At 39.9% G+C, this 14,264-nt stretch overlaps 1 protein-coding gene across 7 annotated transcripts in view; it reads left to right on the forward strand.

Annotated features, from left to right (window-relative positions):
- CALD1 (caldesmon 1) overlaps positions 1-14,264 on the forward strand; it is a 203,380-nt gene that overhangs the window by 68,204 nt on the left and 120,912 nt on the right. For all 7 annotated transcript variants that reach the window (XM_054813237.1, XM_054813240.1, XM_054813243.1 and 4 more), the window contains one exon: positions 11,287-11,380. The gene's annotated coding sequence lies outside the window, so the exon portion shown is untranslated. The remainder of the gene's footprint in view (positions 1-11,286; positions 11,381-14,264) is intronic.

The raw sequence follows: 14,264 nt of genomic DNA on the forward strand, positions 1-14,264 counted from the left end.
CTGGTATGGAGATTGGGTCTTCCTCTTGTGAAAATGTAGGTGCATTGATTATCCTGTACTGCACTGTTCCTGTTCAAGACTCTTTTTAGAGCTGCTCTGCACTGAATAAATAATTAAATATTCTATTCCTTTTGTCAATGGACTTTTTTAATGTAAATGGGAATGATGCCAGATAGATGCAAGCAAGCCCTACTCCAGAACAGCCTTTAGGCTGGTGACTTGCTGTGCATGATGGTACTTATCCGAGATGCAGGAGGTATATGCAAGTATTTTTACTTCATCTGAATTCTCTTTTCTCACCGGTCAGCTCAGTTGCTAATCATTAGATAGATCTTTCTTTGGTTCAACTAGAACTGATACCTTTACTCAGTTGAAGATAGATATTCCTATAGAAAATTTTCTATTTCATTTATCTGTTTTGCGGGAGGTTTGCCCCATCAGCTCCTACATGTTTTATTAGAACAGTTGCCTCTGGATATGTATTTCACATGAATTACGGCCCAAAACGTCTTAAAATGTAAATAACTAGTAAAGCAGATGGGGAGAGAGAAAGTAAAAGTTGATTAAGCAAGATAAGATTTTGAAATGTGATGTGGAAGCAGTGTGGAGAAATAATTGTGATAAGGCTGGTCTGTGGCGAAGTCCTCGGTAGCAGACAGCTTCTCTGAGGTCAGACATAATAAAAGCACACAAAAAAATATATAAGATAGATGAATGAAAAACAAAGGGGAGAGGCTAATGAGGTAGTTAACCTTTGAGTCGTTGGAATGTATGAAAAGCCTGGACTGAGTCTTTGTTTTTTTTTCTCTGCTAGTGACTTCACACTCCTGTTTGAGGTGAGGACTGGAAAGAAATAGTGTAAGACCTTTAGTGGTCCTGGACACAAGAAAATTTCCATAAAAAAATAGGACAAACTGCTATCCAGGCATGAATAAAAGCTGCTTTAGTATTTGATTGAAGAGAAGCAAGACTGAACTTGGAAGGATTAACGTGGGTCTGCTGAAACCTTCGTTAAAAGGGCCGTCCAAAGGGGCCTTTATCATTTGCACACGTGCAGTCTCAGGCAGTGCAGTCATGCGTACTTGTATAGCTAGCACGGAGGTCAGCAGTGAAGACTAAATAATTAACAGAATTAGAATGATAGTCTCTGACTATTTTTAATCAAGGAAGCATTCATGTGAGACAAAGAGAAGGCCTTAAAAATAGGTGGTTCTGTGTGGTGCTGCATACTGACCTAAATTTTATGACCATGTGTTTTTCTGCAAAATCTATAAATACCTTTTTGTTGGGGGGAGGGAGCAGAAGAGGGGAGGTTAGGGGGGAATGAGAATGAAGTAAAACAAAATTCCTTTTTTTTCTTTCTCTCTTAAAATGGCATGCTAACCAATCCCTTGGCAACAAAGCTCATGTTTATTTTTAATTAAAAAATAACATAGCTGGGTTGACTTCAGTTTTCCCAGCTGCTATTCTTCCATCACAACAGCTCTGGTCTCTTTTCCCTTGCTGATTTCTTTCATCATTTGCACTTAGCTTGTATGTGTTACATGGATTTTATGTAATATTTCCTACCATTGAAAGCAAGGCTAACAGTCTAAACAAGTAGCTGGGGCTCAGTCATCTAGATTCTCATCTAATGTACCTGAGCATGCCCTTCCTTTTGGAAAAGTAATAGGTGTGACCAGGATAACTTTTTTTAATGTGCACGTTCCTTGCTGTTTATATGGCTGCCAAGCGAGGAGAGATTTTAAAATGCATATTGAATTTATGAGTTGTAGTTCATTAAAATAAATGGAGTGGGTTTGGCAAAGCTCAGGTATCACTGAGCACACAGGTAGTGTTTAAAGGCTGACAAACAGTCGTGGTGGTTTTTCTTTAGATGATCGATTGCAAACTGCCAGTTTTTGCCTTTGCACATTAGGTTACAAGTTAGAAAACAGGCATGCTTGCTATGCCTTCTCCAGCAACTTCATTTCCTCTGTGTGTGTGGCAGAACAGGAAGAAGTCAGGGTGACGATCCATTTCTCAACGTGTTATGACAGAGCTAATTACTTATATAGTGGAGAAGATGGTGTCCATCTGTAAAAATCAATTTGGTTTCTTGAGTGGACTAAAATTTAAGTTTTTGTGTGGACACTTAGAGGGCCTTGAGTATTTAGGAGTATCTGGTACTTTCTGTGGGCATTTTAAAGCTAATTAAAGTTGAGATAGTAATGCTATAACCCACATACCAATCATGCATACTAAACATTGCCAGCAGTGGTGAGAGCTGATAGCATCAAAGCTACAGCTATTTCCAGACAGAAATGTAGTAGCTAGAGTAAAAGCAGTGGTTTGTCAGGTTACTGGAACCAGACCATGGAAGAAGATGTAACTTTATGTATTAATCACCAATAATATTATTACTGGGGACAGTCTTTGCAATGCATGATTTGCAGGCTTTCCATATAAATACAGCCTTTTTAAAAACAGTTATTTGCACTGGTTATTCCTGAATAAGTGGCAACATTCTGGTGTGTTATGGTATTTTTCCTTTATGGAAGTTTAGCTCTGCTCATCTTGCCTCAGAAGCCATGAAGGCAAGGACAAATGAATATAAATTATTATAATCTGAAAAAATAATGTTACACAAGCATTTTTAAGGCCCAATAAGGATTTGAGAGAGATTGGAGATTTCTGGAAAAAGTTCTACGCTGAATCTTATTTTATCTGGACTGGTTTGTTCTTCTCTTGTTGTATACTTTTTAAGAAATGCACAAACAGGTGAAATATAAATAAGATGGTATATGCCAGTCTGGGCTAAGGTGGATCTATCACAGTACATGCAATGGTTGACATATGTTGTGATGCTACTGTGAGCCTTATGATGTTTGTTCTGAGAGTTCTTTAGAAATGATTCAAGACTTCTCATTAATTTCTGTTTTCTGCCTCATAGCATTTGCAAATATTTTCCCTGATCTAAAATGACCATGGTGGGACTGAACACATACGTTACTTAGGAAAAGGTGCTTGCCATGTTAGCTTTTCATAGGCGATAGTTTGCTGTCATGATGAACTATGGGATCAGGACAAGAAACTGAGAGGTAGCAGATAGCAGGAGGCTAGCAATAAGGAGTACGAGGAAGCAGGGCAATAGGATCTGGGGCGAGATATTGGTTGAAGTCTGGTGTAAAAGAATGCGAGCAGGAGCAAGAAACAAAGAAACTGGAGAACAGTACAGTGGGGGAGGCACGATGGATATCAAAGTGGAGAAGAGCGGGGAAAATATGAGGCAAAAAAGTGAAGATATGATGCAAATGAGGTGCCTGAAAATTGCTGGGAAGAAATTGCTGTATCTGAATTACTTTGTTATCCTGTCTGAGGCAGGATTGAAAGAGATGGAGTGGGAGGGAAGAATCACCTTTTTTCTTCTGTGCATTTCACAGTTTCTGGGAGATAGTTCAGCAAACTGGTGGGCACTTCCTGTGTGAACTGGGATGCTATGGTCATTCTCTTGCTTTTGTAATGGAGCAGCATTTGCTTATTTCCAATTTCTTGTTTTGGCACATAATGCTTTACCCCTTTGAAAAGATGGGTTATTTGGGTTAGTACTTAAAGATTTGACAATAATATAAAAGACAGTGCTTGTGGTCAATTGAATGATTTGTCCTAAGTCTTTATAAGAGATCAGAGCAGTGAAATTGTGTTTTGGGCTGAGTCTCACTAGGAGAATACTAGAAGATTATCTTAATAGGAGGGTGGTGTGAATTGGAAAACTAAAAGAAAAAGGTATTCAGTACAAACCTGAAATAAATCCCAAAGCGAAGAAAGTAGAACCAAATGTTCTCCATGAAGCTTGGTAATGCTAATTCTTAGAGTTTTGTTTTGGCTTATCATAGAAATGTTCTCTAAGGACTAATCTAGAAAACTTGAATCAAACCCGCATCCATACCGCACGTTCTCCAGAGACTTTCTGCTATCCCATGTCCACAGAAAGACCCATGTGAAGGGAACCCACAGAAGAGGTTCACATGAACCTTTGCCACTGAGGGAATGCCTTCATTTGCACAAAGCTCTTTTCTAAACTACTTTATTTTTATGGGAGCTGTGAGCTCCAGGATCCACAAATAGTAACTTTTAGTGCTGGCACTAATCCTGTCAATCAGAATTCTTCTCAGAACCAGCATTAATTAAACTTCCCTTAAAAGGATACAGGTCTCAATTTTCCTTGCAGCTCCCCTCTCATGACACCTGTCCCAGCAGTGTGTTCATGTTCAATAACTGAAGAAGACACAGGAGAGGAGAAAATCAGAGCTTTCACAAGAGACAACCTCTTTGTTATTACAGACTTATTTTAGCTGCCCTACTCTGCTTGTTTTGAGGAAATTCTTTCATTTGTTATGTTGAGTGATGCTAGCAGCTGTCAAAATATGCTTTAAAGCAGCCAGTTTCCATTTGCTGTCTGTTGCAAGCAACTTTTCTGAATTATTATGCAGTATTCTTTATGGATTATTAATAATTCTGAGTTTCTGTAACCCTTTTCTGAAAGGGGCAATGAATTTGTAAGGAATTTGGGACTTCCTATTAGCAGTAAATAGTTTCCCTCAGTGGTATGTTCTGTAGCAGACATCCCTGTATCCACTGCTGGTGATGTAGGGGAGTTTATGTTCAATCTCTAGATGATCAAAAAGGGATGTGGCGAGCTTTTATTTTTAAATTTTAGAATGTTTGTCCTTCCAGATCACAATTTCAAAGGCAAACCCCCTCCTTTAATTGTCGTTTTCTTGCTGCACATGTCACTGCTCTATTAGGGAGACAGGTTTATGTGAGGACAAATGGCTATTCTGTCTGGAACAGGCTTGGCCTGTTCTTGTTGCTGCTGATGTCCGTGTGAGAACAGCAGACCCTGCATGGAGCAAGTGAAGAACACAACCCTCTGTTTATTCCTGTGGGCAGTAACTGCTGATCAAAGCAGGAAGAGACGAGGAGTCTGGTTTTCTGCTAATGTGAATGCCACTGCTGTGTGGTTAGCAAATGGTTTCTGCTTAGTCGCATGAACGTGGCCAAAGAAGGAAGCAAGTGCTATATTTGCATGGCTGAGAATGATGTTCCAGCCCACATCTGCTCAGATGCACACATACTTTGCTTATTCGTTAGTCTCTACTTTCAAGAATAATTATGCAAAGATCTTGCAATCTACTTCCACTTGGCATGAGCTGTATCTAGTCCTCCTTTTGGTTGTGTTTATCCTCAGGAAGCAGTTTTCTCTCTTTCCTGTATCGTGCCAAGATGTGCAGAGTGAAAGCCTGTATATAGGGCAGTCATTGTATCAAAAAAATGTTCACTTCTATTGAGGGAGTATTATTGGGGTGTTCTCCTGCTGAGGAGTAAGAGATAGAAGAGTGGAGAAGAAATATGCCATTTTCTGAAACTTTGTAGGTCAGATCAGTTGCTGTTTAAAAGGAAATTAGCAGCTTGGCTGAAGGGAAGATACAGATCTTTCTCCTTCACAGAATTTCTCCCTTAACGTGTATGACTGGCGTTATTTTAAAGACCAGTCACGATTGTAAGCTTTGATTTGAATTTGCAATTAAGACCATTCATTGAGCAGCTTATTACATGGGATGGGGTGCACTCAGTGTGCCCCTGAGTCCTGTTCTGGAGAACCATTCTGTGTGCTGCTATGCCCATGGCATTGGGAGTGGATTGAAAGTGAGGTCCAGTGGGACCCCCTGCGGTTGAACTGCAAAGAGTGGGTGGATTTTGGAGAAGGATTTCTTTCCTCCCTGCTCTTCAGATCTCCAATATATTCTGCAGCTGGGCTGAAAGAGGCACTGCTGATGGCATGCTCTTCCTCTCTCTGACTCTACTTCCAGACCCTGAACACATCTGGACAATCAGGACTATCAGCCCTGTATGTAATGCAGCCTGCATGGTTCAACCAGAAAATATGATGGGGTGGGAAACTTTCCTACAGCTCGTGTTCTCCCTATGATTTTGTACTTATTGATACTTTTCTGCATCACTGAAATCCTCTTCAGATGAGGCTACAGGAAGACGAAGCTGTAATGGTCTGAATGCTTCATAACATTTGAAAACTAACAATGGTATATACATGTAGCTACATGTTTGAAAGATGAAAGTATTTCCTTGAAGACTCCAGCTGAGATTAAGATGGCACTTGAACTCTAAACCCTTTCTTTAATATATTCACATATATAATATAATGATATATTAAATTCATTGAGAGTAGCTATTAGATCAGAAATTTCTAATGTGTAGTTTCATCCCTCTGGATAATAAACTCTTTGGGAGTAAGAACTACCTTTTTGTCTTACTGTTTGTGTAGCACCCAGAAAGCTGGGGCTTGGTGATACTACTGCACTCCTAACACTGAAAGAAAAATTGATAACTAGGGGATGGCTGCAGCCCTCTGGGAAGTAGAGCTCAGGTACAGCAAACTGTCCATGTTCAGCAGAACATAAATGTGTGCTTAGCCTGAAGTCAATGGGCTTTGACTGTGGGTTTTATATTAAACTCTCCATTAAGCGTATTGCTGCATGAGAGTTAATAGGTGTTTTTTGTTTACTTTGAATGCTGATGTTTTGTACTGATAAGCTGCTCATGAGTGGTTAGGTGAGCAGTTCACAGGAGACAACATACCTCCATTTTTTAGGTCATCCTAGAAACCAAATTCCTTGGGTACTTGTTTAGATAGGAACAGATGAACTTGAGGATTCCTGTTCCCCTCTTCTGTTGGCAACACTTGTTTGAGAAACACTGTAATAAAAAGTCTTCTTTGTGTACATATCACATCTGAGGAAAAGTTGAAAAGTTTTATTTGGGTGTTCCCTCTGTAATGTCTTTGTAAGTAAATAAACTACATGGCAATCCTGACATAAAAATCAAAAGGAGAAAAGGAGATCTGGATGAAATGGGTAAACAGAGAAATACTTCACCTAGACCAATTTTTTAAAAAGGTGGTTTCCTGCTCTCATTTTCACAACTTGAGGGGAAAAAATAATTTGCACAAGCTGTAACTGGAATGAGATTCAAGTTTAAGAGCCACTCTATGGCTGTCACACACTGTGACTCTGTGACTGTGGGAGAGGGGAGAGATGATGACAAAAAAGAGAGCCAGACTCTTCTGAGCAGTACCCAGTGAAAGGACATGAGGAAAGGAACACAAATTGAAATACAGAAAATTCCATTTAAACAAAGGGAACAGATTTTCCAGAGAGGCTGTGGAGTCTCTGTCCTTGGAGATATTCAGACACCAACAGGGACATGATCCAGGGCAACCTGCTTTGAGCAGGGAATTGGACTAGATGATCTCCAGAGATGCCTTCCAACCCGAACTATTGTGTGAAATGAAATCTAAAGATTTGAAGAGGAATCTTTCTTTTATCTAAGAAAAAGAACCCAGTACACTGGGTTACATCCTTTGTCCAAAAAGAACTCTAAAGTGCACTCTCCAGCTATTCTTTATGGTGCTCCTACTCTTTCCTATTGATGCAATTTCACTTTTCTAAATGATTAAATATGTAATTGGGACTGAAATCCAGGTGTGCTATTTCCAAAACAGCTTCTTAACCACCTTGCTGTTGGATAATTTGGGATTGCTCCATTATATGTGATGCAATGAGGAATACTTCCTATGTGCATACCACACCTAACTATGCATCTGATGAGTGAACCTTCAGCCGGCAAGTAGCATAGCTGAGTCCTAGTGTCAGTCTGAAGGCTTAATTACTTGTCCAAAGTGAACTACATCTTCACATAGCACATAATTAAGTTGTGGAACTCTCTTATGGGATTTTGCTGAATGTTGGCAGCTACTGGAAATAATAATGGAAAAAAGCTGCCATGGAGATCAGTAAATACACAGATTCCACCTTTGACTCAGACATTCTGGAAGTCACAAGCTGTTGTAGAATATTTGTGGGAAGCATCATTATATGCTTTCCCTGTTCTTATGTTCTACCCTAAACATCTGATACTGGCCACTGCCAGAGACCAGATACAGAGCTAGTCAGACCTATAGTCTAGTGTGTTACAGTTCCCCTTCTGCTCTTAGCACCAGGACTGGCGGGAAAGAATGTAGAAGAACATCCTAGTGCTAGAGTGTCCTTTGGAAGATGTAGGCTAAAATCCCTGCAAGAAGATATGTGATCTGAACGCTATCGTAGCCTTAGCTGTTGAGCTATTGGACAAAATTGAGCACCTGCAGCACGTGGTTTTGGTAACTGGGCTCCATAACTTTATTTCCATTCAAAGCTACTTGGTATAATGGAACTAACTCATTAACAGAGAAGAGGGGAGTGAAACCATGCTTTTCTTTGTGCACGCATATACTTTTAATAAAAAGCCTTACATTTTAGTGTCACAGGTCAACTTCTGAATGACCTTGGATGTGATTTGGTTTCCCTAGTTTCCATAATCAAGACAGTAACCACTTCCTCATTTCTTAAGCCACAAAGTACTTCCAATGAAAGCATTTTCCAGAACATGTGATAAAAGCATTTCTGTTTTTAAAATTGCATTTAATGGAAACTGACCTATGTTAGCTGAGAATCTAGTACCTATGTTAGCTGGGAATTGTGTTCCGCTGTGTGCTTGAATGTGCAGTGCTGGGTGCGTGCCTAGGTCTGAATGCTGTTAATGCCATTGCGTGAATGAGTGCAGAACCCAAGTCAGGGGAATTTGAAGGACTGAAGAATGGGTAAAAATTGTGCCAATTTTACCACTGAAGATTACAGTTCCAAATGTGTCCAAACTCTAGTGATATTTCTTGGATTGGAGGGTTACATTTATGAAGTCTGGTTTTCGACCTGGACCTGAACTTCCTTCATGCTTAAGTTGTATGGAAATTTCCTGTTTAAGTTGTTCTTAGCCCTTCGTAGTCAGCTCACAATGGAATTGTGGTGCATTAGAGGTTCTTTTGGATAGCAAATAGTGAGACTGCATATTTCAGTCATTTTATTGATATTACAAATTATGTTGAGCTCAATTCAGAAAAATGTTCCTTTAGGACAGAGCAAATAAAGGAGAGTAGCAGAGGAGGGCTTTGTGACTGTGGGAAAGAAAATGAAAATCTTTTGGGTGTTGTCTCCCTTTAAAAAAAAAAATAATTGAAGAGATTGAAAGAGAGCAATTGGTCTGAAGCAGAAAAAGATCCAAGATCCTCCGAATGAATGGTCTGAATGTCATTAAGTCATGTCTGCTGAGGGTCAGGTGGGGCACACTAAACAGTAGAAATGGGCAAAGTCAGCTTTTCAGGTTAGTGAAAAAGTTTGAATTAATTCAGTGACCTAGATGGACTTTCATGCTATTCATGAGTTGGAGCTCTGTGGACTGATGGAGCCCAGTGTGCTCTTGCTGTAAGCAGCAGTAACCAGTGAGAGGAAGATGACTTGACGTTCTTGGTTGCTCTTTTCAGACCTTGATGATTTGGGATGTCCTCTTATATTGCCTTTTTCCACGATGAGATATGCATAGTAACACTAAGCATCAAAAGGGGATTCAGATCTCTTTTGAATCTAATGCTGAAACTTCTAATGGAATGAATAAAAATCTTGACTTTGATCACCCCAAAGTTTTCAATAATATAAATTGCAGGAGTCTATAAAACCCAGAGACCATCCTGTAAAACCATTTTTTAAATTGCTGAGTAGTTATTTACATCAACGGTCCTCAAAAGTGTGTAAGTTTCCAGTGATCCTAAATTACCGAATATAGGTTTCAGTGATTTTAAATAATCCTTTGTTGGCACCAGGATGTTCCATATGAAGGTCTGTGGGTCTAAAGAGAATGGACCATGCAATGCTCTCTGAAGAAAGCTTATGGGTTTTATTTTTACTCTGGTGGGTCTGTATACCACCAAGTGGTAGCTGAATGCAGAGTGACACTTCAGGGGAAAAATACTACATTTCAGTGAAGCTCCTTCTTACTATATTTGCCAGTAACAATTCTGAGTTTCTGCTAGATCACCCATGAGTAGTTGTACTGTCCTTGTATAAGGGCGGCAGCTCATTTGTTCTGCTCTCTGAATTGACATTTATAGAACTGTTGTCATGCCAGGTCACAGCAAGGGTCCTTCTATGTTAGTATGCCACCTCTGATGGGAGACACTGAGACATTCAGAGAAAAGCAAAAAAAGGTAGATGGGTGTGGAATGGCTCTTCCTTTTATGTGCTCTCCCAGAGTTTGGCAATCTTTGCTTTGGGACTTTCTAACGTAGAGGTCACATCCAGTCTATCATATCTCATAGCTGATGAAACTATCCTCAATGCTTTTTTTTTAATTCCTCCTTGAAGCATAATTCTTGTATGACAATAAACATTTACTGTTTAAAAACCATTTGAGACCTGTCTCATATCCTGCCTTAATCATGTCTCTTTTTCTAATAGAAGAGTCATACTCGAGATAGGCTCCTAGGTGGGAGCTGTGCCATAGCTCTGATCATTATTGCTGTCCATTCCAGGGGGTCTTCTTGAGAAAGGGTAACCAGAACTTCATGCAAACCTGCAAACATAGATATACCATATAGTGATGTGTGACCTAGATAGAACCTAGATTTTCCCCCAATTATTCTCAACTTCCCCTTTGACAACTGCTGGCTACTCAGCTGATATTTTCAGAGAGCTCTTCCTCAGACTCCAAGATGTCTTTACTGAGTGGTATTGGCTCATTAAAGTTGATCACTGTGTGTATACAGATATATGGGCTTTTCCCCTGTACCTTTACTTATGAACACTGAATTCAGTCTGCCCATAGAAATTAATTACTACGAACTCTTTCCTCAGTTGTTTGTACTGACTTTAGATTTTATTATGATGAATAGCTTTGTGTCATCTACAGGCTTTGTCTTCTCACTGTTCATCTGCTTTTGCAGAGTGCTTTTATGAATATGTTGAATACTTTAGGTCTCGGTATAGATCCTTATGGAGGTATGCTGGAAACCTTGCTCTCTTGTGAAAACTCACTGTTAGTCTGATGCTTTGCTTTGTCTCTTAATAATCACAAGAGAATATTCAGTTCAGCCTGTATCAGCTTCACTTCATAAAGAGGTTTTAGTGAGTGACTTTGAGAGATTTTGGGAAATCAAAGCCTGTTTTGTCAAACTCTAATTTATAGAGCTGTTGATAGTGGGTTTTGTCAGTCTCCTGCAAAATTTTTCTATTTTATTCCGTACTTTAAAAAACCTTTGTAGGGGTGGTGGTAAAGACAACTTTACCGAAGAAAAATGAAGTGTGTGCAATAATTATGCCATTGCAAACCATGTTCTTCGTTTTTTTTATTTCTGTACAGTGATCACCTCTATTTTCTGGAGTCGTCATTTTGAATTCATCAGCAGCTGGTTTGTTACTGAAAACCTCAGAATATTTCCTCTGCTTGCCTTCCTGTGAGTATGATCAAAGTAGTTACCTCAGATTTCCTTGCCTGTGGTATTCAGAAGGGTTTTCTGTATAGGGTTTTTTTGTACTGAGGCTTTTATATTGGATTTTTTTTCCCTCTGTGTGCTGTGTCCAAATCCCTCTGAAAATCAGTGGACAGACCCACAGTCAGACTCTTGACTCCTATTCCTCTGGGACCACTGTCACCAGAGATTACTTTCTTCAGAATTGATAGTAGATTTAAAGGATTTTATCTTGAATTTTATCCTCAAATCAAAATCCTTGAGTTTTACAGTAAACATTTTGTGGGTGCATGGCCATTCTTTTAAGAGCTATATGTATTTCTCCACTGCAGTTCGGCAAGTTTTTTGCTTGCAGTGGAAGTCTTAAATCATCTTTGCTTATGTTAAGATAATGTACTGTTGGTGTTACTGTCCTGTTGTGTCTTCTGCTCTTTTTAGAGCAAGCAGGCTCTGAGGAGTCTGTGAGCGTCCAAGTAACCATGTTTACTGCCTATTTACAACATGTAAGACTTAGGCATTTTTTACAAACATTATTCTTTCACTGCCAGAACAAGTAAGGGCTCACAAACCATTTAAAGGAAGTGTTTATAATGTGTATAAACTTCAGCCCCTCAATATACGGAAATTCCAGACTGGAGACAAACTGAGGACTGGCTCTCAGTTTAAGCGGTGCCTATGACAGCAGACTGATGGGATCAAAAATATTGCACCAGAGTCAAGGCAACTCCCCTAGATACCATCACCTTCAGTTAATTCAGGGTACAGCAAGCTGCTTATTCTCTACTGATGAATGATCCTGTTCTCTATGTGCCTGGACCTCCTCTGTACCTCTGCTCCATTCCCCCTCTTTTTGGCAAGAGCAATGTGGAGGAGGAGAGGAGACATGGCGGCAGGCTGAACACTGGTTGCGTTGCCTTTCATCTCAGCAGCGTTCTCCCCCACATCAGGAATGCTGATGGGCCCATTTTAGCTGGTTTTGTCATCGTCCTTGGGGAAGCGAATTTAACTTTGCCTACACTTCTGAGATGGTTTGTGCAAGTGCTGAATGGGCTGATAATTGTTGCAGGCTGTTCTCTGCCCTGGTTGCAGTTTCAGAGTTCTGCATGGCTTTTGAGCCTTTGTGGGGAGAGTATTTAGGATGAAAGCCCAGATACATACTGGGATTTTCAGTTTGTAGGAAATTTTGCTGTTCCAAAATTAGGATTTCTTTCTGATTCACAACCTGCCGAAATGTTCTAAAATTTCCCATGACATGCTACTTCCAGTGAGATCACTGAATTTAAGTTCCCACGTGCTGCCTTGGGTGGTGCCTTTATGAGGTACCTTAATTCCTTAAAAGTTTGACCCAAGGAGAGGGAGACCATACTGTCCCAGAGCAAATGGGATCAGAAATGCAAGTGTTCTCCCCCTGTGCTTAGGATAGGATATTCAAAGAGAGCAGTGACTGCCCTCCAGAGTTTTTCTGCTAGCTCAGCAACTGGAGTTTTATTTGTAGACATATCTGAGCATGCAGACTGTGGTATTAAAACAAGTCACCTCAGTTTCTCAAAACGGAGATCTGCGCTTCAGTGGATTTTTTAGCTAGTGCCTTATTTTGATGTATAAATTGCATCTGAAAATCTGTCCTTCGGTGACTCATCCATCTACTCAAAGTGCAGCACACAAGGTGAGCGTCATCTGTCTCATGCTGAAATCCCCATGGTGCCCCCATGGCACTTGTTAAAGTGATGGAAGAATTCTGTCATGAAGAAGGAAAGGCAAAATCTGATAATTTTCCACACCTAACCTCCACTTTCACATTGTAAAGCTGCCTGAATAGGAGGATGGTCTTTAGGGGACATGAATGAAAATGCCATGAAAAATGTCATTAGTTGCCTTTAGAAAATTATCAAAGCAAATGGTGTGGACTATGTGGACTAATACACTCATTTGGAAAGGAAAAAACAAGCATTATCTCCATAAAGTATTGGAAACAAGGCACATCTTTATATCTGAGTATAAAAAGCAGTAATATAGTTTAATATTAACATGGCAGTCCCGTTGCTCTTCTGTTAGTTCTTGAATGCAGCCAAGTCTGACTTTGGAAGACACTCTGAGACATGCTTATGTAAATTACTTTCAAAAAGAAGTGATACCCTATAAGGTTAAGGTTCAAAGTCACTGGCTAGCGATGACTGGTTTTCATCTTCCCTGGAAACATACATTTCGTTAGAAGTCAGGATGTTTGCCATTAGGGAACATTGTGTGAGAGAGGTTTTGGTCAGCTATTCTCTTAAGAAAGACTGAAAGCATTCCTGTAGAGTCTCTGAAGACTTATTTTTCTATGGCTTTATCGTGATGACTTATACTGAGATGAGCTTAGGGTCTTCCTTCTCTCATCTCTGTCCTCTCTGCTGTTTGGAAAAGGAGGCAGCAGCATCCAATCTTGCCCAAGTTTCCCTGTAGTTTCTGGGACTTCAGGTGACCGCTACTTGCGGCTGGGGCACTTATTGATAAAAGCTTTTTTGCAAGAGACAAGAACCTGGTGGTTTTGGTGTTAAAGCCTACTGTTGGGTGTCTTATTTGGTTTAGTACCAAGGGATCGAGTTCAGAAAGTAACAGTGTCATTCTTCCTACTGCAATTCATGCCTCATGAAAATGTGATGGCTGCCTTTGGTTGCCAAGCCCAATTGGTGGGCGTGGGCATCATTTGCTAGAAAAGTCTTAGTGCTTGTAAGAAATTTGGAGCTATTAGGTAGCTGAAACAAAGAAAACCAGAGCATCATTTAGACATAGAATGTTATGCTTCATTTAAGGGTGAACCAAAACAAGTAAACCTGCTGTGACTCATCCAAAATTTTGGATGAAGAACGTTTTTTATTTTCCAGGA

This window comes from Grus americana, chromosome 1 (assembly GCF_028858705.1).
Source record: "Grus americana isolate bGruAme1 chromosome 1, bGruAme1.mat, whole genome shotgun sequence".
Taxonomy (NCBI): Eukaryota; Metazoa; Chordata; class Aves; order Gruiformes; family Gruidae; genus Grus; species Grus americana.